This window comes from Pundamilia nyererei, unplaced genomic scaffold (genome assembly GCF_000239375.1).
Source record: "Pundamilia nyererei isolate P.nyererei 1_Seehausen unplaced genomic scaffold, PunNye1.0 scaffold00023, whole genome shotgun sequence".
Taxonomy (NCBI): domain Eukaryota; kingdom Metazoa; phylum Chordata; class Actinopteri; order Cichliformes; family Cichlidae; genus Pundamilia; species Pundamilia nyererei.
In genome coordinates, this window is record NW_005187424.1 from 4,594,394 (window position 1) to 4,613,647 (window position 19,254).

The window sequence follows — 19,254 nt, forward strand, 5'->3', positions numbered from 1 at the left end:
ACACACACACACACACACACACACACACACACACACACACACACACACACAGGAGGGCCACTTGCCAACCTTGCAAAGCTCAACTCAATGACACAATGTACCAGTCCCAGATAAGCCTTCACTATCTAGCAAGGAAAAGGCTGGCAATAGACACTGTTTAGCCTCAGTTACATTTCACAGGCTAACTGGGTTAAGATATTTGTAGGCTTTAATATATATCGATATTTTTAAATTCATTTGTCATTATTTTTTTAATTGACCTGGTCCTTTCATGGGATTTTAGTTCTTTAAACATTGTAACGAATATTTAAAGTATGTTATGTAACACACACAGTCCTGAGTCCAGTATTCACACATAAACTCGGGCTTAAGCAGCCCTCATTTTATTAAGGGCAGCTCTTATTGGGTTTCATAGCTGATAATTATCAACTCTTTGAAGCTAAGGACCAACCACACCATAAAACATGTCATCTCAGGTCATTGCTTTTTTTTTTTGTCTTTGTGGGTTTTAAGGTCAGGCAAGGTGTCTGTGCTTCATATTCACAGTGCGTAAGAGTTTAAAATTGTCTACAGGGCATACTCTGCTACATGTGCTGCAGACAATGCAGAGAGTTAAATAAAGTGACGCAGAAACAGATATATTCCGATAGGCTAATATGGGCTGTTAGCATCAGCTGAAACATATACTTGTGTCCTTATTCACGTGCATCTACAGCGTTTACCACCCTTAGGGCTATCCATACAGTAAGTGTGCTCCAGAAGAATAAACTTGAGGTTTGCTCTATGTGTCAGCTATTTAATGTGTCTCCTGTTTTTGTGACCAGGAGGTCACCATTTATGAATGCATGAGAGCTAATTTTTAGATGTCAGTATAATCCTAACTGAAAGTGCTGGATCGGATATCGGGAGCAACCTGCCGATCTGTTAGCTTATCTGTTCTTTTCAGTTCAGTTCTAGTGGAGAACTAACGTGGCATAGATGAAGCTAACAGCAACGGGTGAGCTGTTCTGAGGTATTTCACACTGTGGTCAAGTTAGTTTACAAGTTCAAGGCTCGTTTACAAGGCTTTTGTATTTACTTTCACTCTCGTTATATCTGTTGTTATGGGTTCATCCCCAGAAATGACAATGACACAAAGCCAGTTGTGTGACCTCACAGTTATTCAGTATTTTTTTCTTTAATCAGGAATCATTGACGACTACAAAGTCTGCTATCTAATCTCACATTGTTGGGCTGGATATGCATATGTCAGCAGTGAGCTCTCTGGCAGTTTTTATGGTGTCATAGTGCAATTTTTGACTGCTATTAAGCAACACATCCTTTGTTTGTCCTAGTGCACAGATGACCTATAATGGGGAAATTATGGTTTAGCAGTGGTAGCATGTTCGCAGTCAGGTGGCAGCTACATACTGCCCATCTACCTACAGAGACGTACCATACATAGTACTATAAATGAAAAATCAGTGTGTCACCCGACAAGACAGTGACAGCTATTTTTACAGCTATAACTATCAAATCTATAAACGTGAAGATATAGATACTAAAATTGTGCTACTGTATGTCTCTTTCAGCTCAGCGTATAAAGACAAATCACTTTGTCCTGTACAGTAGCTTGGCGTGACTTTTACTCTCTGTGGAAGTGTCACTGTTGAGTTCACAGCAATCTCAGATATGCTCTTTTATCTTGGTTTATGTGCTGTTATGATCAGAGCTACTCCTCTTTCCTCTGGTTGTATCAGTTCAGTTGTGTTTTTAAAGAACTGAACCACACAACAAGAGAAACCCACCAAAACCTAAAGCCTTTGTGTTGATCGTTAAAATTGGGATCACCGCTGCACATGTTATGTGGGTTTTTTGGTTAAAAAAAGACAAAAGAAAGAAGAGCTCATACACAGCATGTGCTGGCCTCCCCTCTGCTCCTTTTTTGCACCCGTTGTAGTGTTTTGCATCGTAAGTCACACCTGAATAGACTCTGAACAGACATCCACAGAGATTAAAATAATAATCCTGCATGTAGGTAGGAGATGGAATGGGAAGGAAACTGATCTTTGAAAGGCTCATAATGTCTGAATCACCTATTTTTACTGTATTTATAGATGTTTAAAATATAGTTCTGTCTCACGTCTAGAACGCATACAAACACACAAGTGTAAATTGGAGCTTAACAGAAATGATGCTGGTTTCTGTCCTGTGTCTATTTTGTGTTTCACCATGTGCGTGTCTGCTCTCTCCAAAGATGTAGAAGCACTTTTTCCTCTGTATACATAAAACATGCTTTTTTTAATGCTGCAATGATCCTCTCGAACTAAGACAGTGAGAAACATTGTCTTCAGAAACATTGCCCTCATTGTTTACCCTCATGCAAACGTGACGCATATTGTCTTCAGCAGAAATCCGCATCTATAAATACTTAACCTGAAATTGGCAACTTTGCAGTGGTAAAGCAATTAAAGCAATCTTCTTTGTAGTCTGATTGTCCTTTTGCCTCCCTGTAAAGTTGCCAGTGTCCAGCCAACTGTAGGTTGCCCAAAAACAAGTGAAAGAGAAAGAGTGGGGAGTTTATTTGCCACTTCTAGCTTGAAGAGAATGAACATAGTCTATATCAGGGAGCGGGAGAGGTTCCCTGCTGTAATTAGTGAACATAAGTGTGACCATTAGTGGATGATGAGGGATCGGTGTAGAAGCTCCACATATTCACATTAATTTCACAGAGGACAAAGTTGTGAGCATGAACTTGTTTGTGTGTGTGTGTGCCTGCGCTCTCTCACACACAGGGATGGTATAATAGGTGGAAGTCCCGTTATGAAGCCTCAGGGTGAGCTGTGTTTGCCATCTCCATCCTGGTGTGTGGAAGCCAAAAGTGAGGAGCGGCTGGCGGATCAGACTGTGAAACTGCACTCTTTGGCTACCAACTTGCAGTTGAGAAGTTGTTAGATAATGAGTATGTCCAGGATAATCTTCATTTCTGAGTAACTGTAATTTACACAATGAACTTAATGTTTTATTCAGTAGGACTCAGACGTAGCGCTTGAGGCCATAAAGTCATCAGGATAGTGTTTACTGAGCTGAGGGATTTGAGGGATCGAACTTCTGTATAACTTAGTCTTTTTGCAACCACAAGGGTCGCTAGAAGGATTGCAGTTAATCAGTAGAATGTAGGTTTAAAGCAGTTCAGCATCTTTTATGTCCATGGTGTGGATGCGCCCACATATGCCCGTGATGTAAGAGGTGGGTGACATTCACATCAACATGAAGCTTTACATTGGAAGATTAGGTTTAATATTTTAATGATAATATTAATGTACTGCATTAAAGGGAATGAGCTACAATTGGCTTGCTTGGTATTATCCAGCAGCTCAACACTATTGGCTTTTTCCCTACAAAAATGTCATATTCAAAACCATCAGGGAGGTTTTGGCATTTAACTACAGGAAAACCACCAGAACTGTCATTTATAAAATACCTTTAAGCAGTGTATAGGTTATTGTGGGGTTTAAATTACATTTTTGTGAAATGGTCATAGAATAACAGGAAAATGCCTAAATGTGTGTCAGCTACAGTAACAAAGACTCTTTGTCTTAACTATATGTGGACCAAGGAGTGTTTAAACCAGGAAAAACATTGCCCGTTGGTAACTGTGAAACTTGAAACGGCAACATGATGGAGGTTGTGTCGTGTTTTTCTACTTTCACATTTCCTTTCACGCTACCACTATTTATCGATGAGGTAATATAGCTTCTAAAACACGCACTAGAAGAAGCTAGAATGATCTTTAAAACATTATCTTAACTGATAGCATGCTTAACTTTGGATTCATCAGTACTTGAGTTTTTTGATAGATTAGCTATGGCATGATAGAAAGCTTTGGGGGCAGGGATAGCTCAGTAGGTAGAGTGGTCGCCCCATGATCGGAAGGTTGGGGGTTCGAATCCACTGAACAGCTACCCTGAGGTACCCCTGTGCAAGGTACCGTCCCCTGGGCGCCTGCTTAGTGGCTGCCCACTGCTTCACTGCATTTGAATGGGTCAAATGCAGAGAAAAACAAGTAATTTCGCCACGGGGAGCAAATAAGTATACATTATTATTATTATTATTGTTTGAGTGGCTATAATCAACTTCCTGTAAATTTTACAATTTCCTGAGCTGAAGCACAACATTTCAGTAAACAGGCAGAGATGTGTCGAAATCCCGTTGGACTGTGACAGCTAATTGCCTTGGTAACTGTTTCTAAACTGCCAAGGTTGTTGAACATTCACATACTGGTTCATTTCTCTGATTGTCTTGTGAGCACGACGTTTATGACTGACCCTATTGTGTCTAACACCAGAGTATAAAATAGGACAACAAAGGAAAGCTTCAAGTTCAAGTCGTGATCTTTGAAATATTGTGTGGATGTTTTTAATATGGACTGAATTTGCCTGTTTGTCATTGATATAGTAGAGCACATGCTGAGCATAGGACAGAAGAATAAGGTTTTGCTACAGAGCAGGCAGCTGAGTCATGTTATCTACACAGGACACATTTATTGCTTGGCCTTAATAAATCACAGAGGAAGCGTGGTGGTGGAGTAGTACAGTTATGTAACCAGTGCCCGTCATCAGTGTTGTGAATTGAAAAGGGAAAGACAAAATGGACTAAAGTGCAGTGAGTGAAAATGTCTTCCTTGGTTAGATAATGGCCTGACACGAGATGGAGAGACGCACAAATATGGAACTACCCTGGATCGTGTACATATCTGCCATAACTAAACAATAAGTAGGTCTTATTTCCTCAATGAGAACAGGGTTTGTGTGTATAATTTCTGGGATGTCGGAAATGTAATTTTAATTGACTTGATTGAATTGACCTGGAAATTTACCACAGATAGTTGTTGTATAACATAAGGGGCTTTACGTAAATTAGATCAGTACGTCACTAAAACTGTGAGTTAAACACAGATAAATACAAGATTTGGGTGGTCTATAAATAATGTTGGACAGTAACAATTAGTTTATGCTTTTAACATGATGCATCACGGCCATAAAAGTTCATTATTTACTTCTTTGACTGTTGGGTTCAAAAGGACTTGAGCTGTTAATGGTGTGACATTAACCTCAGCTCAGTCATCCACCGAGTGCTGCTGTCAGCAACATCCTGTGGCATTGCCGGTCATATATGTTTGTCATTCTTGAATGGCGTCAGAAAAAAGAAGATTCAGTGAAAGTGTGAAACTTACCATGGTGATAATAGCGGGTTAAAATGATAGCGATCTTTGTGGCATTAAAACCTCTGGCTTTAGGGTCAACATATGTCAGATTTTCCCCCATTTCCAGTTCACGTGCTCGTATAGACAGCTCAGTGTAGAGGGAAACGAGGAGTATCACCATGGCTACAGTCCAAGATGGCAAACCTGGATGAGAGACTCTCTGGAGAGGCAGCTGAACATGTTGCTCAGATATTTGTCACAATTGTGTAAAGTCGTAACATTGTTCTTTTGTTCTATTAACACTTAAAAACGTTGTTGTGGATGTGGAAATAAAGATTTACAGTAACACTGTGCTATTTACATACTTGAGGTAATTTAGTACCTTTGTGCTTGTGGCACAAAAAACAAATGAATAACACAAAACTTCCTGCTTGTTAGAGCTGACAGGGTAACAAAGGAAATGGGCCTTTGTGTAATGTAATTTGATTCTAAGTGGAGTTTTTCTCCTTTGGCAGGCTTGTGTTTTGTATGGTATTTGATCTGATCACAGAAATTATCCTCCAATACAGTGGTTAGCTATATTTACCAAATAGTTCAAACCTGTTATTTAATTGGTTTAAATTGTAAGTTTGAAGGTCCAGGAGTTAGGTGTGCTTATTATCTTTGAGGACTGTATTCAAAACGCTCTCTCTCTCTCACACACACAGTCATGCTACATGCGCATCCACGCAGATCTACACACACACACACACACACACACACACACACACACACACACACACAGTTGACAGCAGTCACATGGTGTGTGTGGCAACCTCAGGGGTCAAGTTCAACATTGTGAAGAATGCTTGGTGCTCAGCGGCCCCTCCCCCTCTTTACTCAAAAGGCTTTGAAGTTTACAGGCCTGCAGCTCCCTTTCCCCTCTGCTGCAGTGACCCAGGGTGATTATGTATGGCCTGCAGCTTCCGTCCAAACTCTGGGGAAAGTCCCAATCCACAATTTCATTTACCTCATGAGTAGGACTGCTGGATCTTGTGATATATTCCAGTAGAGTATGATATGACTAATAATACCCTGTTAGTAATGAACTATTCCACTGTGCTGTTTATGACGAAAGATTGGGATTTTATAATTTTATGTTTTGTTAGTTTGGAATGTACTGCATGCTCTAACAAAAACTAGAGATCAGTAATAACATGGTGGCTGCTTGACATCGAAAAAGAAAGTAACTTTTAGTTTGTATTTAGGCAAACAAGAAAGAGTTTTTATACCTCTTAATGAGACCTTGATTTTCTTCTAATAGTACCTTCTCCATATGAGATTGTCCTAGCTGAACTTAGGCCTAAGCACAATCTGACTTCATGTTGCAACAATACTGATAAAAATTGCTTACTGTGTTTTAAAAAACTGCATGAAAGTCTTATGCCTTAGTGCATGTTACAGACCACAATTTAGCGCCACCTTTGTTTTGAGAACAAGAGCAAGACGACATCTACAACCAGGGCTTCTGTGTAACACAACAAAAAGAAAAGGAGGCACTGCCGCCAGTGGTGCTTTAGATATAAATAATTTATTGTACTGGAATCTCTGAGTCCACTGAAGTGGCAAAATAAAACAACAAAAGATGCCCACTATCATTAAACGGAGACCTATCGTTGAATTCATTCCTAGTTTTGATGTGCGGAAAAATTGTGCTTTGATTGATTTTTCCATATGTGCCAGTATCATTTCAAAATTGTATTTAATATCAGATTCAGTTATTTTATTTACAGCTACTTAAATTTTCTTTCTGTTAAAACAGCATTGAAGAATCAGTACACATGCCAGCTGCAGTTTCTTGTAAATTGTGCAAACAGATGTCTGTGGCCTTAAGTTCTTGATGCATGGCAAACACAGCCAGCTGGCGGGACAAACACATGGTTTATACTTTTAAGTGAAGGGTATGCAGAGGCTTTCAGGTCTTTTTTGCTAGACTGATAAGGAATGTGAGCTCAGGGTTGACTATAATTTGGGGAAAAGTATAGAAAGGGTTCCGATCGCAGCTGTGATAAAGGTCCTATCTAGGAAATGCAGGAAAGTTATTAGCTGAGCTTTGGTATGTTCACTGTTTCAGTTGAACTTTCACAAAGATTGGTCTATTCCTTGCCATTACAAGCACAACCAGGAAGAGTGCAATACTGAAGTAAGGATAATTTTGGTCTGCTGCAACCTTTAGTTTAGCTGCTGTGGGTCATGCAGACTTTGGATTTGATAGCGAAACTGTTTTGGGAAACAATGAGTTGCTTGAAACTGTGTAGCTTTATATTAATCATTTTAATTACCTAAAGTCTGAAAGTAAACACAAAAATGATCTGGCTGGAGCAGACATGCGCTCGAGTGTTGTTGACTGAAAGTCTAGTAGTTTTTTTTTTAGATTCTTAGCTGAATCTAAAAGCTCATCTCCAAGAGATATGGTGGAGCATGGCAACAAGAGACATGATGGGCAACATAATGGTAGCTTCATCCATCTTAAATGTTGTAAATGGACTGGTATTCATAAATCCATTTGCTACTCTTACTGAACACTCAAAGCTGTTCTACACGACATGCTGCATTCACCCTATTGAGTCTATTGAGGAGGTGGTCTATCTTTTCTTTTATCTCTTTTTTCCAGCTTAATTTAGAAAGCCTGCCTTCAGAAATTACTGAGTTTATACAGCTAGTGTTAATCTCACGGATTAATCTTCTGCTATAGAGCTGTAGTTGGAAAATGTGGCATTTTTAAAAATTTGGATCTCATCTCTATGAGTTAGCGTGACCCATGTTAGCCATTGCAACTAGTTAAAATATAAAAAAAAACATGATATGAATGTAATATTGCTAGGATATAAATATCCTACCATTAGTGGCATTAGTTGCTAATTTTACTTGGCGCTTACCAGCTCATTCATCAGCTGACTCATCCAGTGCAATCATATTCATGAAGACATACAGCATGGTCTCTACAACCTGACCCCTCTGACACTGATAGACTCATTCACCTTCCTACCCTAATGTGCTATATTTCAGATACTCATTTATCTTGAATGTTCATTTAGGTTTAATAAATGAGGCTGAGGCCTCCCAGCAGAGATGGCTTTTCTACTTGGCTTCTTGGAGAGCTCTGTCAAACAGCAGGTGCTTTTCTGACAGATCTAACATTAAGACAATATTTTTGCAAAGGACCAACTCCATGACATGAGCCTCTGATTGAACCACATGGATCCGAAGAGATGTTAAACTGTGAATGGAATGCTCACTTTGCTAATTGGCTCACAGGAACGCCCCAGCACAGCTGCTGTCACAGTGTCAGCAGAAAGAAAAGACAAAGGGCCACTGGGGCATTCCACGCCTTCCAGGTCCCGGGTTAACCCGCCAACACAGGAACGCCACGCCGCAGCTGCACTGTGGGTGCAGATTTTATCATGTTGCAGGAACTGCTTGACTGACTGTTCAGCCTGTTACACTACTTTTTTTTTTTTGGCAAGCGTGTTTGATGTTATCACTGGTGTCGTAGTGAATGCTTAGCATTGCTGGAATCTGAGAAATGAGGTTGGCCTTAATAAAACTGGAGCAAACCGATAGTACAGAAAATTTACAGGTCAGTTTTATACACTGCAGTTTTAATGCTTTTTCACTGCAGCAAAGAGCAAGTTAGTGGATTGTTTCTCAAGTTTTTTTTAAATTATTTTTTTTTGTGTGGCTTTCGAACATTAAACACGTTACACCTGCATTAATGGCTATTAATGAATGCCAGATTAAAGCACGATCTGCTTTAAAGGCTCAGTCAAGTAATAAGAGAAATGGAAGTAGTAATGTTCTTTTTTTGTTCATGAGCCAATCATCAACAACTATAAGTCATTGATTTATTACCGTAAAGTGTTTCTATTTGTGTTCATGTGCTTGGGTGTGGCTTGGATTAATATTTTATCTGGTTTGTGTTTGTTTCATCAGTCAAATGCTTCTGGCTCTTATCTGTAAATGGACGTTTTTTTACATTGCTTTGCTTTACTATCTGTAAATGCCATTAGCCTCTCAGGGACTGCAGGAATTTGGCCCATATGGCTAAATTGGGCATATTTATATAATGGAACTTTGTTCTCATGTGTATTAATGTGTATTTTCCCTTTTTGAATCAAATAAACATGAACCCAAGGTCCAGGAACTGGGTTATGATCCAAAGGATGGCTTTAGAGAAATATTACCTCCTTTATTAATGCTGCCTAAATACTTATGATCTGGTTAGCTGCAAAAGCCGCGCTTCTCAACACACCAAGGTGAAAAAGTAGCATTAGTGAAACGCGTTCACATGTAAAGATGCCTGATGGATTTATTTGGTGATGAAGCAAGTCTGGCAGAAGTTTTAAAGACGGCACAATAAAAACTTCCCTTTGCTCTGAAACAGAAAATACTGGGCATGTTCAAATCAGGGATTCTGCTTGTGCAGTGCCAGAGTGTCCAATAATACGTAACGATATGAACGGCGACTTACTCTTTCATATCTTCTTATGTGTGCCCTTCTTCGTGCTGAGTGTGTTTTCTTATCTGATGTGTCTTCTGCATAAGTGAAAAACTGCAGACTGCATCATACTTTTGCATCTCCTGTGGTCGACATAGCATGATGATGATTTAATGTAGAATCTTGAAGAAAACAGAACAAAAACAAGGTTTTATTAGTCATGGCTCCATTTGAATTTTTACTTTATTTTTGTTTGTTTGTTTACACTTGTTGTCTTTTTCTAAAAGAGTCGGAGACAGTTTTGATTCGAAGCCAATATATTAAAATATATATTTTTCATTAGGGTGATCATTTTAATCACCAAAAACTTCAGCTTAAGCTAGCTTTGGGTTCGGCCTTTAGTGGACATGATGTTAATTTCGGACCAAACAGATATTGTGAAGCAAAAAAGACACAGGGCATATTGAGTAAATCCCATATGTAAGCACATCTCGTCCAGCTGAAGCGATACACTGTGTGGAAGCCTCAGCCACATCTGTTTGGTCCTGGTCTGTCATTAGAGGATCCAAACAGGTATGCTGCCTCAGGCAGAGCAGCTGTAGCAGTGATCATCTTTGAGTATCTTCTCGGGTTAAAACCAGAAAGATGCTCTGAAACATCTCTACAGTGTTTCGTTTTTGCTGCTCACCTGTTGTGGGATTCAGGTATGGAGTAAAATAGAAAATACTGTGACCAAACAGGAGCCCGCTAAGTTGGCCTCCCTGAAATTATTTGTGAGACTAGGAGAAATCCTAAATTGTAAATTCCAACTTTGCTCTTTAACCTTCCATCCATTTTCTTTTCTTCAGATCACTCACTCTGCTCTCTCCTAATTATTTATTGTTATTTTATAGAAGAATTCACTGTATTTTTGTCTGGAGCTGACCAGCACAAATTGAATAACCTTAAATTTGTGCTGCTAACGTCTGAGGTCAAACACTAAACTTATTACGATTATCCAGATCACGAGGATGTCATTTTACACACACTAGCTTTACTGAAATATGAATTTCCATAATTCCCAAGAGGCCCCAAAATGACCCACAGCGTGTCCCAGACTCTAACAAGCTCCCTGTGATTCTGGTTTGCTCTGTCCAGGGTTTGGCCCTCCTCTGTACTTGAGGAGAGATGGAGAAAGCTGAGGTGTGTTTAAGCCCAGCTAAATGTCATGGGATCCTGTGCTGTGATATATTGCATTGCATTATTATCAGGGATTGTCCGGGCTTAGCATTGTTTTAGTAGTTGATGTTTTTATCTGTGATTCTGGCATAAATCTGAAGGATCTGCAGTTGGTTGAGCTCGTCTCATATGGCCTTGGATCAGACAAAAGAAAACCGATCTCATCACGGATTAGTGGTATTAACAAGGACTTGGGCATATGACCCATGTTTATGATGCAGCACTGTTGTTGAGTGAAAGGCCTGCGGCCCATTTTTGGGTTATGTTTTTTTGCTGTACATGACGTGGATTTCAGAGCATGGTATTGGAGAGAAGGGATATTAAAAGGTTAATAAATGACCTTTGAACTAGGGATGAAACAAAATCAGCAAAACGAAACAGAAAAGACAGTGGTGGTGGATTTTTTTTTACAGACTGATACTTACATTTTGATCTTAAAATCAGATATTTGGCTAGTCTCTTTTTTTTCTTTTAAATACATGAAAATCCCACCGCCTGTCTCTGCTCCGATCAGGTGGTTGTTGTGTTTGTTGCATTCCAAATGTGTGTTGCTAACGTTGGGCAGAGTTCTCTTTTGGACAAACCGTGCTGTGTTAACAGTTGTAAGGTAGTTGAGGGTTTTTTATTTTTTTAAAATTTCCATTTCTTGGCTGTTATGAATGCCGATGCCGATATTTCAGCAAATCACTAATAAATTGATGCAGGTCTAAGAGGTGTGCAGTTAGCAGTTAGGTGTATTTTTTTTATGGTGTTAATTAGGGCTGCCACGATTAGTCGACTATTAAAATCGTCGACGCATAGTTTGAAGCTTTCTAAGATCCCAAAAGACGCAGCAATAAGTAGTAGGATTTAAGAGTGTAATAACGGACTGAAACAGAAGATGGCAGCACTGCATGTACAAGGATGCCAGCTGCCATTAAACCCAGAAGAAGAAGAAGCAGTGTCCCAGAATTCATAGCGCAGCCCAGCTCAGTTTCCAACAATGGCGGCAGCTAGTTAGTTTTATTATTATTCTTTCTGGGTCACAAAATAAACGTTTAACATATTTTCAGGCGAGAATGTAGCTGTGTAAACCTCAAATATCTGCTCAGTTTATCAAGACACCACATATTTTCAAAAGCGCTTCGACGTTTTCGGAGACGTCTGTTACCCACCAGCTCGATAGCTAGCCGGGGGCAAGGCTCACTAGAGCCCGTGAGAACACCGGACTCCTGGCAAATTTTCAAACCCACCATATTGTTTGGCTTTTTTTAAGTATTTTATTTGTTCCTGAGTAAATCAGTTTGGCTGAGATTAAAGTTATAGTTTTTACACAGCTGAATAAACGTCAAGCAGACAGCTGATTATCAGAAGTGTGAGATGCTCGAGAATATACTCCGGTGTCCTGTTATATTTTAGATAGCAAGGAGCAGACGGCTGAGTTTATTAAACTTCACCGAAACAATCTGCAGATTTCATTAAAATTTAATAAACTATCATCTTGTCGTTATTTTTAGTTAGCACATACCATAAACACTTCAAGCTGTAAGCTAATGATAGTTATATAAGAGCAGATGCATGCTGGTGCAATAAGCTGTACATTTTACATCCATGATGCATGATCTGATTGGTCGACTAATCGCAAAAATAATTGGTGACTAGTCGACTATCAAAGTAATCGTTTGTGGCAGCCCTAGTGTTAATTATATTTCTGTAGTAACCTGTGACCTTCATATTCACATATCCAGTGTGTGGCCTTAGACTGTACTAAGTCAGTATGACTTTAGTTTAAATTATCTTTGGGCCGAGGGTCCCCTGCAAGGAAACAGGGACGCTTTATGACAAAAAGCTGTGCAAAAAAAGACAAAAAAAAAAGACAGTATTTTTAAAAAAAATGTATTATTGTGTTCTCATAAACATTGGAAATTAAAATGTCATCAATTGGCCACCCTGAACCAGACCCAGCAGAGCTGGTTCATGTGGCTGCAGAGCATCAGAAGGACTACTCTCCCACACAGTGGAGTTACTGTCCAGCAGCAGGACAGGTCATTATTGTTCTGTTGTAATTTTTGTAAAGAAAGCATACTTGCATTCCCTTTCACACATCCGGCCCTTCTGCTAACACCACAAATGCAATCCAATTCTGTGAGTAACTGAATCCCACATAAGCTTTTTAGGCTTCTGTGAGTGACCAGGAGAATCCTTCCACAGCTTTCCTGTCAGCTTCACGCACACATAAACAACGTTAGGTGAATTATTGATCCTGTTTGGTGGATTCCTCCAATTTTATTGAAATGAATGGACCAGGTTAATATAAAAGAAGAAATATCCTGGCATTCTCTGTTTGTAATGATTGTATATGAGAAAAAATTGTTTTTGTTTTTTTTTAAGTCAGCACAAGCGCACTGCAATCCCAGAGTGGTATCCATTCCAAAATTGCCTCACAGCCCAGTATTGCATTAGCATTACCACTATAGCTACATCTAGATACAAGGCTGGCAGTTCAGCCTGTGATTGATCAGTGGAAGTGCACTGTCCTGTGGCAAATCAAAATGAAACTGCCAATAAAGACACAAGCTTCATGCTGTGTCATACTGCCCTGCAAAAATAACAGTAGCCACGGTAGTGACAGTAATATGAATCGCTGGCAGTGTTGTCGCCATCTGTAAGCTTCCATACGGTATATAGTAGAACTGGCATACTGGGACTGGAACATCGGCGCTCTTTTCTTTCACAGCAACAAAGCTGTCAGCAACAAAAGCACACAACAGCACACACCGTGCTGTGTTTAATAGAAAGGCCGCTGTGGCTTTTTTTTTTAGCACCTCCATCACAATTGTTGGAGCTCACTCTTGAGGGTTTATACTTAACATTTCTGGACCAGATGGAATATGTGTGCATAATGTCAGAGGACTTGGAAAAACATGGCTTAGCTTGTAAATGAAGTCACACAATTTATATTTCAGATTCCTCAGCCTGATTTCTAGGCTCAGCATTTGGTATTATCATAGCATTTCTTTCTCGACGGCATTGGTAAAGGCTCTTAGGTGGAAACTGAAATTTTGATAACGTTTGGATTGCGGAACTGTGGCGTGTAATACAAAGCAAGTTCATACCAATTATGATAATGTTATATTTTCCGTATCTGACTGAACTTCCTCTAAATCTTAATTTCTACTGTAGTGGATCTAGTAGAGCCTGTGATGTAGTCTAAAAAGTGGGAGCATTCATACTTGTGCGTAGCGTCCCTGCATTGCGCTGCCATAAAACACTATTTGCCAGCGGAGTTTCTTTCTTTGAGTTGTTCAACTCTTTTCCAGTAGATTTAGCCAGAAATGCATAGTAGGAAGGAGTGGCCCACACAGTCGTTATAGCACTGAACATATCACTGTTAAACACATCACTGATAAGCCATTAGTGTTGCGTGGTATGCTGATACTAGAAAAGTGTTGCAACCCTTGCGCTCAAAAGTTGTACTATTGTCAGTTTTATTTGTACCACTACTTTAACAAAGAGTTTATTAATAGGTAATTAATGGACTTGACGCTTGATAATTACTGCTGTGAGTGAGAGGGATGTCAAGGCATGTGAAAGTCACAGGAGTAAAGGGATATAGAACACATGGAGGAAGAATAAAATCCAGAAAACCAGTCCTTAGTCTGGGCAGGGGTTATATACAGAAAGGTAGTCAGAAAATACAGAAAAAATGTCTAAATGTCCTGCACAAGAAACCCAAAGACTAGAAAACAAGTTACACAATGAAATGCCCTGAAGGCTTGACTAGCAGTAACAAGACAATCTGTCAAGTGGAAGGTGAAAAACGGGAGGTGGGAAGAGTCTTTGGACAGTTGGACATGTATAAACAGGTCAACCAGGGCAGACAGCAAAAAATCCCACAATGGTGCCCAAGTTCAGAAGCAAAAAAAAAAAAAAGGAAAATTTGAATCTCAAAACTGAAAGAAAAAACAATCTAAAACCCACACAATAATTCAATATACCTAAAGCCAAATCTTTGGGCGCAGGCCTAGAGAATCTGTCTGGAGAAGAGCAAGGAAATGGTGGTAATCTCTGCACTACCCTAGTGCCATCCCGGGCCAAAACCAGAGTATTTCCAGTGGTGAGAGTGTATCTGAGGCAGACTATTTCCTGTTGCGTGTTACATGTATGAAAGGGCAGCTTTGGATGATGTCCCAACCTGATTTTTCGAAAACTGTCCAGCTTTGATGTGTGAAAATGGCTTATGTAACAGGAGTGCGGTTGATTTTGTAACAATATTCTTTTAATCAACAATAATTTGAACAAGGCAGTTGGCAGAAAGTGGAAGCAACTGTTTCATTTCAGTTAGTCTTAAATCTAACTTGATAATATAGTCAAAATTATATAAAGAAATATATATATAAAGAGATTAAATAAGAGGTTAAATAATAGTCATAATAGACTGTACAATTATTTCATAATAATTCATGGTATTTGAAAAATGTGTTTTTTTTTGGAATGCTTGCCAAGCGCATGTAAGTTACGTGTTAGGGAGTCAAAACTGAGCATGATGTAATTTTAAATAATCCTGTTATTAAATGGCATAAACCAGGGACATTGTATTACTGTGTATCATGTAAAAGCTTTTAATGAAACTGTGAGCTTGACCTAATACAGAGTAATCTCATTATTACTGTTTGGGTTAGGGTTCATCGTCACAGAGACACCCACATGGATGAAAACACAGATGACTCAATACAGGTTAAGGTCTGGACTTTATAGTTTTGCATCTAATTTAAAATTCTGGTTAATGAGACCAGTCTTTCAAAAGCAGTATACAATCTATGTAGGCAGTTAAACTTAAAACTGACATTTTAAAGTGAATTAAAAAAGAAGAATTTTAAGTGCTGTGTTGTCTAACCCATTATTCCTTTTCTTTTCCTGATATTTCAGGTATTCTGTGGTGTTCCTATAGATTCTGTACTAACATATTTATGTTGAAATTGTATTAAACGGATAATTTTGGTGTTGTGACATTCTAGTCAAACTCAGCTACTCCCACTCAATTTCTTTGTTCTTAGGTTATCGCTGTTTTTGCTCTGCGGCTCTACTACAACCTCACCATCACTTTATAGAGCTAGCAGAGTCAGATGAATCAATGGAAACAATGACTAAAAGGAGAAAGGCACAGAGGGAATTAAGGTCAAAGAAAACAAGGGAAGGAAGCAGCAAGCTGGGAGGAGGAGCTTGAAAAGACAAATCTTAATGTTCAGTGATTTGCAGCACACAGAATTATGCAATCCAGTAACAGTCAAGCATCACCTCAGTCTGCAGCTTTCATAATTACCACAGGGCCGAATCCCAGTTTCTAAAAATTGAACATTAAATACTTTACATTGGAAATGTGGGCAGCGAGCAGGCTCCCCTGGTGTGCTGTTGTCTCCATCTGCACTCAGACTAAAGAGGTGAGCCATTGTTCAGATGTCTGAATGAGTGTCAGTCACATGGTAAAGCCATTCAGTTGCCATGTGCTGCTGGCTGACACAGTGAGCTTTTTTTTTTCATGTTCAGTTCATTGCATTAGCGAGGTATCATTTTACATTTTGATGGTTTTTACCAATGTGGGTGCAGACGGTGAAAATATTTCCTCTCACACCGGCAGACGGGTGCTGGCTGTTTCTGGGAAGTGATGCATGCAACGAAATCTGTTTAAAGGGTGAACTATGGCGTTTTGATGTTAGCAAATCCAGTAATGCTGCGTTGATTTTATTTTCTGATAAAAGTTAAAACCAGCACTGTTAACATTCTCTGTTTGTCTTTTTGATAAATTATGAGAAATGATACCAGGAGTAAATTTACTGCTCAACAATCCCTTCAGTCTTATTTTGAAAGTTCAGTTGGTGGTAATAACTAGCCTGCTTGGTGGCTAAGTTGCTGTTGTGGCGCTCCTTAGTATGATTTACCTGCATCTGGTCTTGGATTCGGTGGACTCCAGTCCTACTGTCTTGGACCACAGTTGGCAAAGGTAGTCGTCGTTCTCATCTGGGAATGCACAGCTAGCAGAGAACTCCAGCCAGAACCTGCAGCTTGTTGAGAACTGGATCACGTGTCGCTATGCCCAGTTTACCAGAGCAGAACATAAATTACAGCTGCCAGCTGCAGACTATTTGCTGGATCACATAATTTGTAAATTAGAAACTATTAGAATTATTTGATTATTAATTTGTGCCTCCTTCTGCATGCCCACATGTGCAGATATGCACCACCACCACAAATCAGTGGAAAGCAATAAATAATATGAGACATTGCGTGTGTTACATTGGATGCTCATGCATCCTAATAGTGCAATGGATCCTTTTTTCCATTTTGTGTGTTTTTTTTTTAATTAAAGGTTTTTTTTTGTGTTTTTTTTTTTTTAAAAGTAGTTAAAAATTAAAGGTTAGTAAAAATTGTGAACCCTAAGAAATGTCCACGTGCATTTGCTAGTATGCAGCATAACACAGTAGGAAAATATTTCAAATTTGAAAGATGCAAATGTAGTTCTTTATTTCTCTTCATGAGCTCCTTTCAAGTGCAGTAAATGTGCAGTTTCCACACTTACAGAAGGTTGTGTGAACTGATAAATAATTCAAATTTAAGATGTGTTCACTCCCATAAATAAACCCTCCACTTTACTTTTGATGCCTTTTAGAAATGTGTCACATGATGCTTGTACAGGCCGTGTATAGACACTTTGCAGCGAATTCTAAAACTTATGTTTTAAATGTCAAACACATGCTGTGATATATGTTGTTTTCTAATTGCATGGTTGAAAACCTCACCTCCATTCAGAGACCATTAACTGAGTTTGTAACTGCTTCTTGTTGCAGGTTCTGAGCACATGGTACAAGGTCCTGACTGAGTACACTGGTGGTGCAAACAGACTTACTGCTGTGGTGAGTGATCTACAGCCAGGCTGCATTTGAACATGTTTCTATCTGCATAGCTTATGCAAGTTTCAGATCCTGGATCTTAAATATCCCCAACTCTAATAGGACTGGAAAAGAAACCCCAAAAAATAAACCAAGACAGTGGTTTTCACAATAATAGCTTTTGAATTGTCATCACTTCCTTATTGATTTTGGGTTTTGTAGAATGTAATATTCTTGCTCATATGTATTTTCCCTCTTAGAAATTACGTTTTAGGCAGGCATGATGATTTTCTTTTTCATGTGCCATGTATTCTAGTTGTATAGACGCAGATGGAGGTAATTCTACACCAGTGGCATGTTGCACAATTCAAACTAATTGCACAAGAGTGCAAAAGCATATATTTAATGGATAATAATTCTATTTTAGCAAGATTCTTATAAAAAACAAAAAGCATGTGTTTGAAGTACTTCTCAAATGGCTGGTTGAAAGGAGTGGATGGATTGGTAATGTTGTTAGTTTTGTTTCTGTTTTCTTAAAGGTTATTTTTGATCTTTTGTTTTCATCTGATTAGATCATAAAAGCAGAAGGGAACAAGAGGAAAGATTGTGATATGACGCACACTGATCCTGAGGGTTGTACTATCAAGGTCAACATAGCGAGACTTTCGTGTGCTCAGCAAGACCTAAAACTGCAGCCAGACATGAGTATTATGTTGGTTGCTATTAATTTTCTTTGTGAACTCAGGTTTTTGGCTTCAGGCTCTGAAATGGGGTTGTTAAATGTATCTTTTGATTCTTTTTCTTAAGTTTTCTTTTTGGGGTTTTAAGAGTGCAGTGGTGACAGGAATACGGGGGCGGGGGGGGCACGAATCTGGCTGTAATGGTGTGCCATTTAATTCTTCTGTTTGCAAAGGTCCAATTAAGTGGTGCCTTCTTCAGTCAGACATCATTAAAAACCAGTATTATTATAAGCTTTGACACGGCTGCACAGCTTAGCAAAGGAGAGTGGGAAATCACTTTTTTACAAAGTGAAAATTAAATAAATTTTATTGATTCATATTTTTGCTGGTAAATGGGCTACAAATAGACTATTTGTGTCCTGTTAGATACAGTTCCAGTGGTTAAAACCAGAACTGGCAGCAAAGTAGGATTTTTACATTTGCTGCATAACTATGCAGCACGGCTTCCTTCTGCAATATTACTAAGATACAACCAAATGGCTTGCATATATCAAACAGTTTCCTTCAGCCGAGTATCTATATTGCACTTGCAGCATGTCGCAGAGAAAAAGTCTGAAACTCTTGCCATAATGTCAGCCTAACCTGGTAAAGCCACATTTGTGACACTGAAAACTCAACACAGCTCACTAACCTGTTAATCCTGTACTGCAGTACTTTCCTCGCAGGTGTAATCAGACTGCAGACATCAGTTATACTAGTTTTTTCTTTGGCTAGCTGCTAGGGCTGAACGATATATCGCATTTGCGATAATATCGCGACATGATCAAG

At 39.1% G+C, this 19,254-nt stretch overlaps 1 protein-coding gene across 1 annotated transcript in view; it reads left to right on the plus strand.

Moving 5' to 3' along the window:
- tbl1xr1a (TBL1X/Y related 1a) overlaps positions 1–19,254 on the plus strand; it is a 50,644-nt gene that overhangs the window by 1,153 nt on the left and 30,237 nt on the right. The window contains exon 2 of the mRNA XM_005727271.1: positions 17,705–17,770. The gene's annotated coding sequence lies outside the window, so the exon portion shown is untranslated. The remainder of the gene's footprint in view (positions 1–17,704; positions 17,771–19,254) is intronic.